The sequence below is a fragment of the Macaca nemestrina genome, chromosome 4, assembly GCF_043159975.1.
Source record: "Macaca nemestrina isolate mMacNem1 chromosome 4, mMacNem.hap1, whole genome shotgun sequence".
Classification (NCBI taxonomy): Eukaryota; Metazoa; Chordata; class Mammalia; order Primates; family Cercopithecidae; genus Macaca; species Macaca nemestrina.
Window position 1 is genome coordinate 166,341,376 of NC_092128.1, and position 14,116 is coordinate 166,355,491.

Genomic DNA, 14,116 nt, shown 5'->3' on the forward strand with positions numbered 1-14,116 from the left:
AGATAGATAGATAGATAATTTATCTTGCCCAAAAATGACAGTTCCTTTTCTGGGGACTTTCAACAAAGAATGCCAGCAATCTCTAAAGTAGAATTTTTTTTCCTTCCAGAAAATTCTTTCTTTAAGAACACTTAGTTAATTCCTTTCTTTTTTATGCTAAATAAAAAACTTTGTAAATTTATTAATGTTTACCTATTTTTAATACACAGATGTGTTTCTTAAGATGTTTACTAGTTTCAGTGTTCTGTTTTCCTGTATAATTTCTCTTTATAAAAATAACTTGCTGTTTGTGACTAATAGTACATCTATGAGGGGGAGTTGCTATGAAAAACAGATCTTATAGGAGAACTCTCACCCCTCCAGTGGCAACATCTTACATTATATGCTTTGATACTGAATTTTATGCATTTGCATGAGATAAAAATGCATTTATAATAACACATAAATTGTAAGAACTGTTTTGGAAAGATCGCTTGTATTTGTGAAATTTAGAGGATTTATGACTATTGCGTCTTTCTCTTAGAAGAGGTCCCCACAAACGTGACATTCTCTCAGGTCAGAATGGAAAAAAATAAAACAATGCAACCTAAATCCGACTACTTCATTCATCTTTTAGAACCATTTTTAAAGTGTTCATTAATTCTCGCTTTCTTCATTTCTGAAATGAAGTTCAATAAACTGAACAAGCACTTTATCATCCAAAAGTGATACGTTAGAAAATTCCTCTGTTGGATTTAATTAGGTGAGATGTCTGCAAGTAGGTAATTAGTTCACTCAGCAGATGAATTCAGAAATGTTTCTCAGAAGGCAGCTTTATTATATTTTCACCTTCATGTACCAAGATGAAACATTTTCTAAAATAAAAACTACTAATGAAACAGTTCTCTTGCCACTAGTGTAATTCCAAATAAACAGCACCCCAGATAAAGTATATATAATCTTTTATCAGTAATTTATGCTTCAAAAAAGTATATAATACATTATTAAAAATTTTATGAAAACAGATTTTTTATATGGAAGATATCAAATTTAAATAGATATTACTTGGAAATAGCAAACATATTTTACCATAAAGAAAACAACTGAACAAAGGATACTAGGCATACTTGGCAAGAGTGAATTTTATCTTAGTAACATAACAGAGCTCAAGCTTTTTACTACACAATACTTTAAATAATTGCTTCCACTAGGGAATTTGACTTTCAGCATTTATTATTCAAATTACTGAACTAGATCTATGGATTCCTATTACCACATATATATTGCATTACTGAGAGATTAACTTGACCTCTCTCAAATTAACCAGTGCCAATAAGGCAACCCCAATCACATTATAACTACAGGAGCCATCTATACAATAGTGCTATATCTGATGTCTCCGTAAAATTATAAAATTTTTATGCCAGTTTTAAAATATTTATGCCAGTGAGAAAAAAAAATAATAGATTTTTGTTCCTGGGTTCCAGATTAGAGAATTGCTCAGTGAAAGAGTTTGTATGATTTTTATTCCCACAATTGCATTTGAGCCTTAAGCTTTTCCTTTCTTTAAGATTTTATTAATGCCCCAAATCCTGCCGCTTTTGCTACAACAGAGGATGGCCCTTTATATTTATGTGTTTAATACAGGCAACGTATATCCACAAATACTATTTTGTACACTAAACTGCATCTACAGTTTCATGTGATGTATATCCCATATTAAACATTTATTATACTTTTATGAAGCACAGTTATACATATTTAGTTTTCATTAAATTGTAAGCAGAATCTACACAAGAATAGAAATATATTTTTACACAAGAAGAGAATAGATTTTTCAATCTAAAAGAAAAAGTTTCATGATGAAATAGTTGTGTTTTCTTTGTTTAAATAATTGCATCACTCTAATGACTTGACACACACACACAAGCACACAGTTTTCAAGGATAAAAATCATTCCTTAGAATTCCCCACAGTATTGTTTTACCAAAAAAACAATCCAACTGAATATTCATATTTACCATTCACAACATCCGGGTCTTGCTTTTCTTAGTCAAAGGAGGTTTTTAAGAGTCCTTGTTCTGCATTCACTCACAATGTTGTTGCCTAACCAAGTTTGAGAGTAACTTAATTTTGTTTTGGATTTTACATGCCTTTTCATTTAGTTACCATGTGGAAAAGGGTCTATTACAAGTATTAAAGCAACTAGAATATACAGTGTCGAGCAGTTACACTCTCAAGAGGATACTTAGGGTAGTTAGGGGAAAATTATTCTCTTCTACATGTCTCTTCATTTCACAGATGTGAAGAGAACAGGGAATACTTCTTGGAATACAGTGTAAGCACTCATTACAATTAGAAATTAATTTGGAAATATGCACCAAAGTAAGAAGCAATTTCCTTTGTGCAGTGATTATGAGTATAATCACATCATCTACCAACATATGTCACCTTTTGTTTTGAATTTTTGTACTAAGCCCTCTAGTTTGTTTTACGTAAGTGATAATAGTAGGCAAACTTGATCCCTTGTCTTAAACAGGAATGGGAAAGTTTTACCATTAAATATAGCATTTGCAACAGTTTTCCTATGGATTATTTTTGACTAGCTATGGAGTTCATTGCTATTCCTTGTTTGCTGAAAGTTGTTATCATGAATGAATAGCTCAATTCTGTTACTTTTTCCTGTATCTAGTTTTATAATTATTTTATTTTTTATTACTTAATCATTTTCTTTTAACCTCAAAGAAGATCACAGATAATGCCAAAGTCCACAGATGACAGTTTGAGAACCACTGCTTAGACATCAGTTAAGATTTTTACCAAAAATTTACTTCAGTTAAGATTTTTCTTTGAATGGTAAACTTTCTTGCCTCTGGTTTATGTGAAAATATCTCTACTTGCTTTTTCCTTTGATGATGCTTTCACTGTATTCCCAATTCTAGATTTAGATATGCTTTTTGGAACTTTGTACATATTACTCCATGTACTTTTGAACTCCATTGATGTTTTTCACAAGTAAAATGTCAGTTGACTCATTTTTTTCTTGTAGAAAGCTGTCTTTTTTCTCTGAATGTTTTAAGAATTATTTGTGCATTCGTATTGGTTTTCTCTTGCTGCTGTACAAATTACTGCAAACTTAGTGGCTTTAAACAACACAAATGTATTAACTTACAGTTGTACATAAATCCACAAAGCATGTCGTTGGGCCAAAATCAAGGTCAACAGGATGGCATTTTCTATTAAACCAAATGAAGCTTACTTGTTAATTACAGTCTTAAAAATGAGTGTTTTCATTTATTTATTTGCATTTTATAAATATATAATAATATATTTATATATAACAATTTCAAAGAAACATAATAATGATGTATAATTTTCTTCTGTTTCTTTTTTTATTATTATTATACTTTAAGTTCTAGGTTACATGTGCACAATGTGCAGGTTTGTTACATATGTATACATGCGCCATGTTGGTGTGCTGCACCCATTAACTCGTCATTTACATGAGGTGTATCTTCAGTTTCTTTTAACTCCTTCAGAATTGGCATCAGGATTATATTAGCTTCATTCTCTGCTTTAAACAGCTTTTGTGGTATTGTAGTTCCTTATTTTTGAAAGATTAAACAAACCTAGCTTTAAAATTGAGAGTTCTAAAATCTTTGCCACTAGAGATTTCAAATCTCCTCAGGCTTAAGTTGGAAATAAAATTCAAATAGTATATCAAACAAAAGCAAATTACCATTTTCAAATAAAATAAATGATATTTAGTAAAAACCAAAATAATTCAAAGATGACAAAAATAAATTTGATGACAACTTTTTTTTTTTTCAATTTTAGCATGTAAATCAAGGCTTTTGACTAACTGGTTGATATACAGACTAGAGCTGGGGACTACAAGTCACCATTTGTAAGGCTGTGAGGTTGACATAATAGAGTATGTTTGGCAGGGAATTATCTTAACAGTAAAAGCAGTGAATTTATTGAGTTACATTTCTTTCCAGATTAGATAACAAAATCCGAAAACTAGGGGATAACTACTTGACCTAATTCAAATAATGAGTTGGTACCCAAGTAGCAGTTGGGGTACTCATTAATATTTCATATTGCCTTTCTAGCAATTCTTCAGATAAACTTAATATCTCACAACTATTTGAAGTAAAAATAAATGTTTTTATTTATTAAATAAATGCTTGAGGTATTTATGCTTAGGTAATTTAATAGTGACATTCAGAACTTTTGTTATTTTAATACATGCTAAAGTTACTTAAAATTTGCTTTTTGAATTATTAACTCATAAGACTGATTTGACTTAAAACTATATGCTAATTTGATTGATTTTATTAGATATGATTTATTGCATGTCTTAAAATACGTCTTGGTTTCATTATATAATATTTTTAATATGTGTGTATGTGTGAAAGCAGTGGCATTCTGTGAGGTTTGAAGATAGTCATGAAGAGATGCTGGATTTTACCAAGTGCTTTATCAGCATCTACTGAGATGACTTTATGGGATTTTTTTTTTAAATTATTTTGTTTCTGTGGTGAATGGCATTTATTGTTTTGTGTATGTTGAACCATCCTTGCATCCCTGTAATAAAACCCACTTGACCATGGAGTATTACCTTTTATTAGGTGCTTTTGCATTCAGTTTGTTAGTATTTTGTTGAGGGTTTTTACATCTATGTTCATCAGGGATATTGTTCTGCAGTTCTCTTTTTTTTATTGCTTCCTTGCCTTGTTTTAGTATCGGGGTGATACTGGTTTTGTATAATTTGTTAGGAAGGAATTCCTCCACCTCAACTTTTTGGAAACATTTTGGTATGTTTGGTACTAGCTTTTCTTTCTATGTCTGATAAAATTGGGGTGATAATCCATTGGGTCTTGGACTTTTTTTGCTGTGTTTTTTTTTATACTGATTCAATTTCATCACATATTAATGGTGTGTTCAGAATTTTTATTTATTCCTGATTCAATCATGGGATGCTTTACTTTTCCAGAAATATATTTATATCCTGTGGGTTTTCTGGTTTTTGTGCGTGGAGATGCTCACAGTATTCTGTGATGATCATTTTTATGTCTGTGTATCAGTTGTAATGTCACCTTTATCGTTTCTGATTACACTTATTTGTATCTTATCTCTTTTTTCTTTATCAATCCAGCTAGTAATCTTTTTTCTTTTTAATTCTGTTTAATAGTTTTACTGAATTACAAATTACATGCCAGGAAACTAAATTATTTAAGTATATAATTCAATAGTTTTTAGTATATACATAGAAATGTGCAACCATCACCAAAATGTAATTTTATGTTTTCATCACCCCAAAAAGATATTCATACTTATTGTGCTTTCCATTACTAAGCATAGGCAAATATTAATCCATTTTTGTCTCTGTATACTTGCCAATTATGAACATTAAATATAAATGGAATCATACAATATATTGACTTTTTGACTGGCTTCTTTCACTTACCATAATGTTTCCAAAGTTCATTTATATTTTGGTATATACCAGTCATCCATTCACTTTGTTGCAAAATCATGGCCAATTTAATCAATATACCACATTTTATTTATTCATTTATTGGTTTATGTACATATGGGTGTTTTTCAAAAGTTTTGGGTATTATAAATAAAGATGTTCTGGATATTTATGTACAAGTTTTTATAATAATGTATGGTTTCATATATTGCAAAAATCTCCCCAGGACTGAAATTGCTGTGTCCATAAACATCTTAGTTTAGCATTTTGAGGAATTGAAAAACTGTTTTCCAAAGAGTCTAAAGAATTCCACATTCTCACCAAAAATGTATGAGCATTCTAATTTCTCCACCATGTTATCAGCACCTTTTATTGTCTGTCTTATCATTATAGACATGATAGTGTATTAGAATAATATCTCATTGCAGTATTGAGATATATTTCCATGATGACTGATGTTAAGCATCTTTTTAATGTCCTTAATGGCTATTTATATATTTTATTTAAAGAAATATTTATAAAGACTCTTTACTTGTTTTTCAGTTGGGTTGTGTATTTTATTATTGTAGACTTGTAAATGTTATCTATATTTATGGATATAATCCCTTATCTGATATCTAACTTGCGAATATTTTCAGCCATTTGCAGACTGTTCTTTTACTTTCTTTTGTTTATTTTATTTTTATGTAACAAAAAAGTTTTAAATATATGAAATCTAATTAATGTTTTGTCACTTATGCTTTTTATGTTATATCTACGAAGGCTTTCTCTTAAGCAAAGTCAGTAAAATTTATGCCTATATCTTTTCTAAGGGTTATATTGTTATACCTCATGTATCTAGATATAGTTTCCATTTTGAACTAATTTTTATGTACCATTGATAAAATTTAGATATTTTGCTTCTCTCAATCTCATGTTAAAATGTGATCCCACTTGGTGGTGCCATGCTTGTACAGACAAATAAACTTATTTTCTTTATAAGTTACCTGGCCTCAGGTATTTCTTTATAGCAATGCAAAATGTACCAATACAATATAATTGAGGAGGGGCCAAACTTTGTTATTTTTGCATGTGAATATTATGTTCTTCCAACATAATTTGCTCAAAGAGCTTTCTTTTTTTACCCATTGAATTGCCTTAGCAACCTTGTCCAAATTGAATGACCACAAAGATAAAGTTTTCTTTGTGAATTCTCAATTTTGTTCTATTATTGTATATGTATATCCTTAGAGAAGTAAGGAAATTAATATTTTCTAGTATAATATTTTAATTCCTTTAATAATTTTAACTGTATTTTGAGTGATTTTTGTGTTTGCCCTAGTGCTTACAATAAACATCTTATATATCAGGATCTTCCTCATATTTATAATAATATTATTGCGATAGGTATAAAAAGTTTATTCTTGTATAGCTCAGTTCCCCCTTTCTTGTGCTACTAATGGTATACACCAGTAGTCCCCACCATTTTTGACACCAGGAACCAGTTTTGTGGAAGACGATTTTTCCATGGACCAAGTGGGGGCTGGTTTTGGGATGAAACTCTTCTACCTCAGATAATCAGACATTAGAGTCTCTTCAGGAGCACACAACCTAGATCTCTTGCATGCTCAGTTCACAATAGGGTTCACATTCTTATGCGAATCTAATGCTGACACTCATCTGATAGGAGGTGAAGCTCAGGTGGTAATGTTCACTCACCTGCTGCTCACCTCCTGCTGTTTGGCCTGGTTCCTAACAGGTCATGGACCAGTGCCAGCCTGCAGCCCAAGGGTTGGGGACCTCACTATATGTGACATTTCTATGTATGTTCCAATTCCAAAATGCATTACTATAATTATTAATGTATATACTTATATATTTTTTAAAAGCTGAGTGAATAAATGAAAGCAAGTATGTATTCTCAGAATCTGTTATATTAATCTTTTCATTTACCATTTCTGATTTTCTTCGTTTCTTCCTGTCAATGAGGATTACCTTCTGGTATTATTTTCTTGTGGCAATTCAGCCTCCTTCTTATAATTTTTGTGTTTTTATTGTCGAAGATACTACATTTCTATATGTTATTACCCTAGCAATACAATTATCTACACATTGTTTTATGCAGTTGATTTTTATTTCAGCTAAATAAGAAATGGAAACAATATGAAATAGTACTATTTTGTGTGTGTGTGTGTGTGTGTGTATTTATGTATTTATGGGACCACCTTTACTGGTGTTCTTTTTTTAAATTTTGTAAATTTGAATTAATATCTGCTGTCACCTTTGTTCAACCTAAACACGGTCCTTTATCATTTCTTATAAGGTGTACCTGTTAACAACACATTTTCTCTTTTTATTTATCTAAAATTATATTTATTTCACCTAATTCTTTAAAGATTGTTTTGTTGGATATAGGATTCTGGACTAATAGAGTTTTTGTTTGTTTGTTTTTGTTGTTCTTGTTTGTTTGTTTTACTGTCAGTCCTTTGAATATGTCATCCCGTTGCCTTCTGCCTCCATATAATTGGCATTTTGCTGTACATAAGAACTGATTTTATTTTGCTACTTTACAATTTTTATCTTTGTTTTTGCCTGTCAAAGCTTTGGAAGTATACCTGGTTGCTGATATATTTTGATTTATCCTCTTTGAAGTTTGTAGATCTTCTTTGACATGTAGCTGTTTTTCACCACATTTGGAGTTTCCAGCCATTGTTTTAAAATATTTTTTGTAAATCTTTCTGGATCTCCTCTCTCTCTGATAATTATTACACATTGTCATACTTAATAATGCCCACATTTCTCTGAGACTCTGGTTCATTTTTATTCATTGTTTTTTCTCTGTTTTCAGAGTGTATAATCTCAATTTATGTATAAATCTACTGATTCTTGGCCAACTCAAATCTTCTGCTGAACTTTTCTGGTAAATTTTTCATGTTGGTTCTTAGAGTTTTCAACTCCAGATTTTTCACTTGGTTCTTCTTAATAATTTCTTTATTTTCATTGCTATTTTCTATGTTTTGGTCTTTTTTAATTCCTTATTTTCTTTTAAATCATTAAATATAGTTGTTTTTAAAGTCAAACAGTTAATATTTTATTTAGGATTATTTCCTTGATATTCATAAGCAATATTGTTCTGTATTTTTTTTAAAAATTTTATTTCCATAGGTTTTTGGAGAACAGTTGGTATTTGGTTACATGAGTAAGTTCCTTAGTTGTGATTTGTGAGATTTTTGGTGAACCCATCACCTGAGCAGTATACACTGAACCCACTTTGTAGTCTTTAACTTTTCACCCCCTCCCACCATTTCCCCTGGATCCCCAAGCTCCATTGTATCATTCTTATGCTTTGCATCCTCATAACATAGCTCACATTTATGATTGAGAACATACCATGTTTGCTTTTTCATTCCTGAGTTACTTCACTTAGAATGAGTCTCAGATTCCATCCAGGTTGCTGTGAATGCCATTTTTTTATTCCTTTTTATGGCTGAGTACTATTCCATTATATGTGTGTGTGTGTGTGTGTGTGTGTGTGTGTATGTATACATCTCATTTTCTTTATCCACTCATTGATTGATTGTTATTTGGGCTGTTTCCATATTTTTGCATTAGTAAATTGTGCTGCGATAATGTACATGTGTAAGTATCTTTTTCATATAATGACCTCTTTTCCTCTGGGGTAGACACTCAGTAGTGGGATTGCCAGATCAATTAGTAGTTCTACTTTTAGTTCTTTAAGGAATCTCCACACTGTTTTCCATAGTGGTTGTACTAGTTTGCACTCCCACCAGCAGTGTAGAAGTGTTCTTTTTTAATACATCCACACTAACATGTGCAATTTTTAAATTTTTTGACTATGTCCAATCTTGCAGGAGTAAGGTGGGTTTCACATTGTGGTTTTTATTTGCATCTCCCTGATCTTCAGTGATGTTGAACATTTTTTTCTTATGTTAGTTGGCCATTTGTATATCTTCTTTTGAGAATTGTGTATTCATGTCCATAGCCTAATTTTGATGAGATTTTTTGTTTTTTTCTTGTTAATTTGTTTGAGTTCCTTGTAGATTCTGAATATTAGCCCTCTATCAGATGTATAAAGATTTTCTCCCATTCTGTGAGTTATCTGTTTACTTTGCTGACTGTTCTTCTTGCTGTGCAGAAGCTCTTTAGTTTGATCAAGTCCCACCTATTTATCTTTGTTTTTCTTACATTTGCTTTTTGGTTCTTAGTCATGAATTCTTTGACTGATCCAATGTCTAGAATGTTTTGCCAATGTTATCTTCTAAAATTTTTATAGTTTTCAGGTCTTAGATTTCAGTTTTTGATTCATCTATTTGTCATAGCTGTATTAATAGCTATAATAGCTACTTTTCCTATACTTTTCCTATTAATTCCAATATTTCAACCCATATAGATATTTTCTTTTGCTGTTTTTTTCCTGTATATGGGTAACAGTTTACTGTTTCTTTTTATGTCCTATATATTTTTGTTGTAACCTGGATGTCTTAAATAGTATAATGTAACAACTGTGAATCCTAAGCACTCCCCTCCTTAATTTTCAAGGGCTTATGATTAGTATTGTTTGCTCATGTGCTTGTTTAATTGTCGATCTTCACACAGTTTTCAGCCCTGGATTTCTGCCTCTTAGAGGGATACAGATTTTCTAACCATAGGATAACCATATTTTAGCTGTGTTATTTCTAATTGTCTTCTTTTCATATCTCTTTTCTATATTTGCTTAGGCAGGCTTTCTGGTATATCAGCTGTTGACTTTCACTTATTATTATGTGGTTGGTCTACTGCTTTTCAGTAGCACCCTGGTGTATAAATTGTGCTACAGTCTTATTCAATGAGGTCAATTTATTTGGTGGAAGCCAGATGTCACCAGTATTTGTGGTTTGCTAGGACCTTTCACTCGACAAGAAACTTGAACCATGAAGCAGGAGCTAGGGGAACAAGAGGAGCCAGTTTTCCATCAGCAGCCCTAACCATTTCTTTTCTGTGGTTGTATCTGTGTGTGTTTTGAGAGAATGGAGTGGGAACGGGTTTTGAGCTGTGGCTGCTGCCACTGTCCTATATAAATATTGTGTAGCCCAGAGCCAAGGATGACAAAGTCATGTGGCAATGTGCACTGCCTGGCCAATTTACCTGGAATAAATCTTAGTCTCTGGGAGGTTGAGGTTGATCTGAGTTGCCATTCATCTGCCAAACCCTCCAGGGCAACTCTTCTTCAACCTCGACCTATACAGGAAAGGGGGACAGTCTCTTCACCAATTGGTTCTTCACTGTGTAGTGGGAGTTGGGAGCAGGTGGGAGATAGGCGTCACATGATTAACTCAAGCCACTCAATAAAAACCTTCCACAAATTAGGTCTGTAAAAAGCATTCTTGCTAATGTTCACGAGCTGCTAAAAACACACAAAATAGCTTTTGCACCCCGAGATCTGGAGGAAATTCAAACTTCTACTTGGCTGCTGAGTCCAATTAGGGAAGCAAGCCCTGTTGCTGGGTTTATCAGTGAATCTGAGGGGAAAGGAAAATGGCAGCAATGGGATGGACAAATGGTTGTTATCTTGAATTCATGAAATCATGATGACGATGATGATGACACTTAGTTTTATATATAAACCTGAAAATAAAAACACAAAGGACTAAGTATACTAAATAGATCCTCACCCTTTGCAAATGTAAATTCTCAGTTTCATTTACAAATAGCACGTTGTGCAAGTTAGTTTGCAATTTTACCTTTAATAATTAAATCTATCTTATTCTGAGAAAAGTGACCATCAAAGGACAGGCAGTGAACATTTTAAAATTGATTGTGGTTTAAGGCAATTGTTCTCAACCTAAATCAACTGCATCACCTTGTAACTTCTTAGAAATTATTCAGGCTCCACCCCAGGCCTATCAGATAAGAAACACTGGGGATAGGGCCCAGCAATCTGTGTTTGCAAGCCTTCAAGGTGATTTAATATACTCTAAAATTTGAGAATCACTGGTCTAAGGCATTGGATAGAGTTCCTGACCCAATGTATCTTAAGGCAGAGAAAACAGATCCCCACTTTTTTGTTTAAATTTTTTTGTTGTGAAAGGTTTTTCATATATACAAAATGTTCAAGCAATGATGGAAGAAATATTTATATAATAAATCCCCAAGTTTCTACTTATTGACACATGGCCAGTTTTGTTTCATGTGTTTTCTTCACATCACATTAATGGGCCATTTAAAAATAATTCCCAGCCATGACATCATGTCAAATAACATTTCAAAAAACTGAGAGCACTTATAAAGTACTGTTAGCACAATTTAAACAATTTTATGGTGCCTTATAAAAAGAGTTGGCCAATGAATAGAATTCACTGTGTGAACATGCTGCATTTCCCTCCATGAATGGAAGGTACGGTCACTGTCCATTGCATTCATAGCTCCATCTTGATCAGAGAAGTTCTGATCACAACCTGCTTTAGACATTCAGCCCCTCAGGAGGATAGACATTAGCTCAGATGGAAAACACCATTTGTAATTCATTGCTCTCATATGAGTATGATGTAAATTCTCCTCAGCTTTGTAAACTGCTAAGTTTTTATCATATACAAGAGTCCGTGTTATCTTAACTATCTCTTAGTCTGACACAGCACACTGCTAAGTGGAGACAGTGGTCCATGGGTCCATAGGTGGGGATGACAATGAATCCCCCCACCCCCCAGAAAAAAAAAAAACAAAAATGAAAACAGTTGAGTGTTTGGAAAAACCAGAGTAATAACTCTGAGTTTTTGGAGATGTACAAACTAAAGATTAGAGATTTCGTGTACTAGTCGATCTAAGTTTCCACTCTGTAAACTCCTGGACTGTCTCTCAGTCTGTTTGAATACGGTCCTCAAATGCTTTCCTTTATCTACATTGAAACATTTTCCTAAGCAAATATTTGGTGCCTTTAGAAATCAGCAGCATGGTCTGCATGCTGGCTGTTGGAGATATGGGACCCAGCAGAGTGCAGGGTGGAGGATGAACAATAAACGAAATCAACCCCAAAACACTTCAAGGATTTGGAACCAACGAAGGCTCAGACAAAAGCAGCATAGGAATTGGGCGTCTGACAAATTACAGTACAAAGGTGTTAGATGTAAAGAAGTCTTGAGTCTCAAAATACACGTGGCAACAAGTTGAAATGGGAGAAGGGACTAAAAGCAGCAGAAATATGCCATTCTGGCAAGGTATCTGGGCAGCGGGTTGTAGATAACTACCAATTAGTGCAGCTATTTTGAGATGAACATTGCAAAGATAAGAAAGTGATAGCCTAGAACTATGAAAAACATTACTGTCTTAGAAACTCTGCCTCAGTTTCTAGTTTATAAACACTTTGGACCTTACTTATTCTGTGATTCCGAGCTACATTCTGGCTTCTGACTATAGCCTACTGAGTTTAGAATATTGTCATAATAATTCTCTCATTAAAACCTTTTCATGTAACTATCCATCTTAGCTTTTCACTTTATTGCAGGTATTAGTTCCTGTTTAATTGATTCAGTGGACATAGTCTCACTCTATTAGCTACCCTGTTCTTGTCACGTCTCCCATGCTGCTCTTTCTTCCAGTCACCATTCCCAATCGTTCCCTACACAAAAGAAAGAAGGGCAAAGTTTTAGAGCAGCGATTATAATAATAAATGCAAGAAAATTGTAATAAAGAGAAAATACTCAGTTTGGTTTATCATTCCATGCATTATTTGGAAAGATACTTAGCAAGATTGGTATATCTGAAATTTAGGTAAACTACATGAATATATGGTAACATTTACAACTGAAGAGGGATATAGAGTATGATAGTAGTTGCAGAATAAATAAAAAATCAGGGATACTTGCTTTGCTTATTTAAGAAAATCTAACCAGATATGTAAAAAATTCTTGATTTCACATATTCCATATACAAGTATTGAATTTTGCATTTCTATAGCATCTGTTACAATAGAACTTAAGCAACACATATCTCTGGAATATATAAGTTCATATTGGAATACCCAAGCTATATTTTACAAATGGTTTTCTTTCAATCAACACAATGGCATCACCTAAGCCAGATAAAGAACAGTATTTTCACTGAGGGCCTGTTAGATGAATATTTTAAAGTTATTTTTTACCTCTTTACAAAACAAAATACATTTTCTTTTATTTAACTTACAGGGAACTTTATTTTCATGGATATTCTTCACTTCTTCTGAAATGCTTTATTGAACCAATATATATGAGTGATTTTTTGGCTTAGGGGAAAATACGTTTCATTCAAATTCATTTTATTTTGCTACAGCTATCCAAGCAAGAGAAAAAAAATCAAGAATCTTATGATATTTAAAAGTAGATATATTTTCAATCCTAAAAGAGTAAAAATTTTAGAAACATCTAAACTTTACTAAACCTCATTATTAAAAGATTTCCGGAGTACCTGAAAGAGATCTAATCTGCCTTATTTACTCCAAAAAAAAAAAAAAAAAAAAATGCACACATAACTACAAAGAACAGCATAAAAATGCTCAATTAATATTTCTTGAATGATTCAATTAGCCTTCTCAGAAGTTTATGACATTTCTTAAAAATGAACCATTTCTTAAGATTGAACCACTAATTTGTCTTCCTTTTAGCCAAAACATACATTTCATTTTGGTACACTTTTATTTAAAAAATA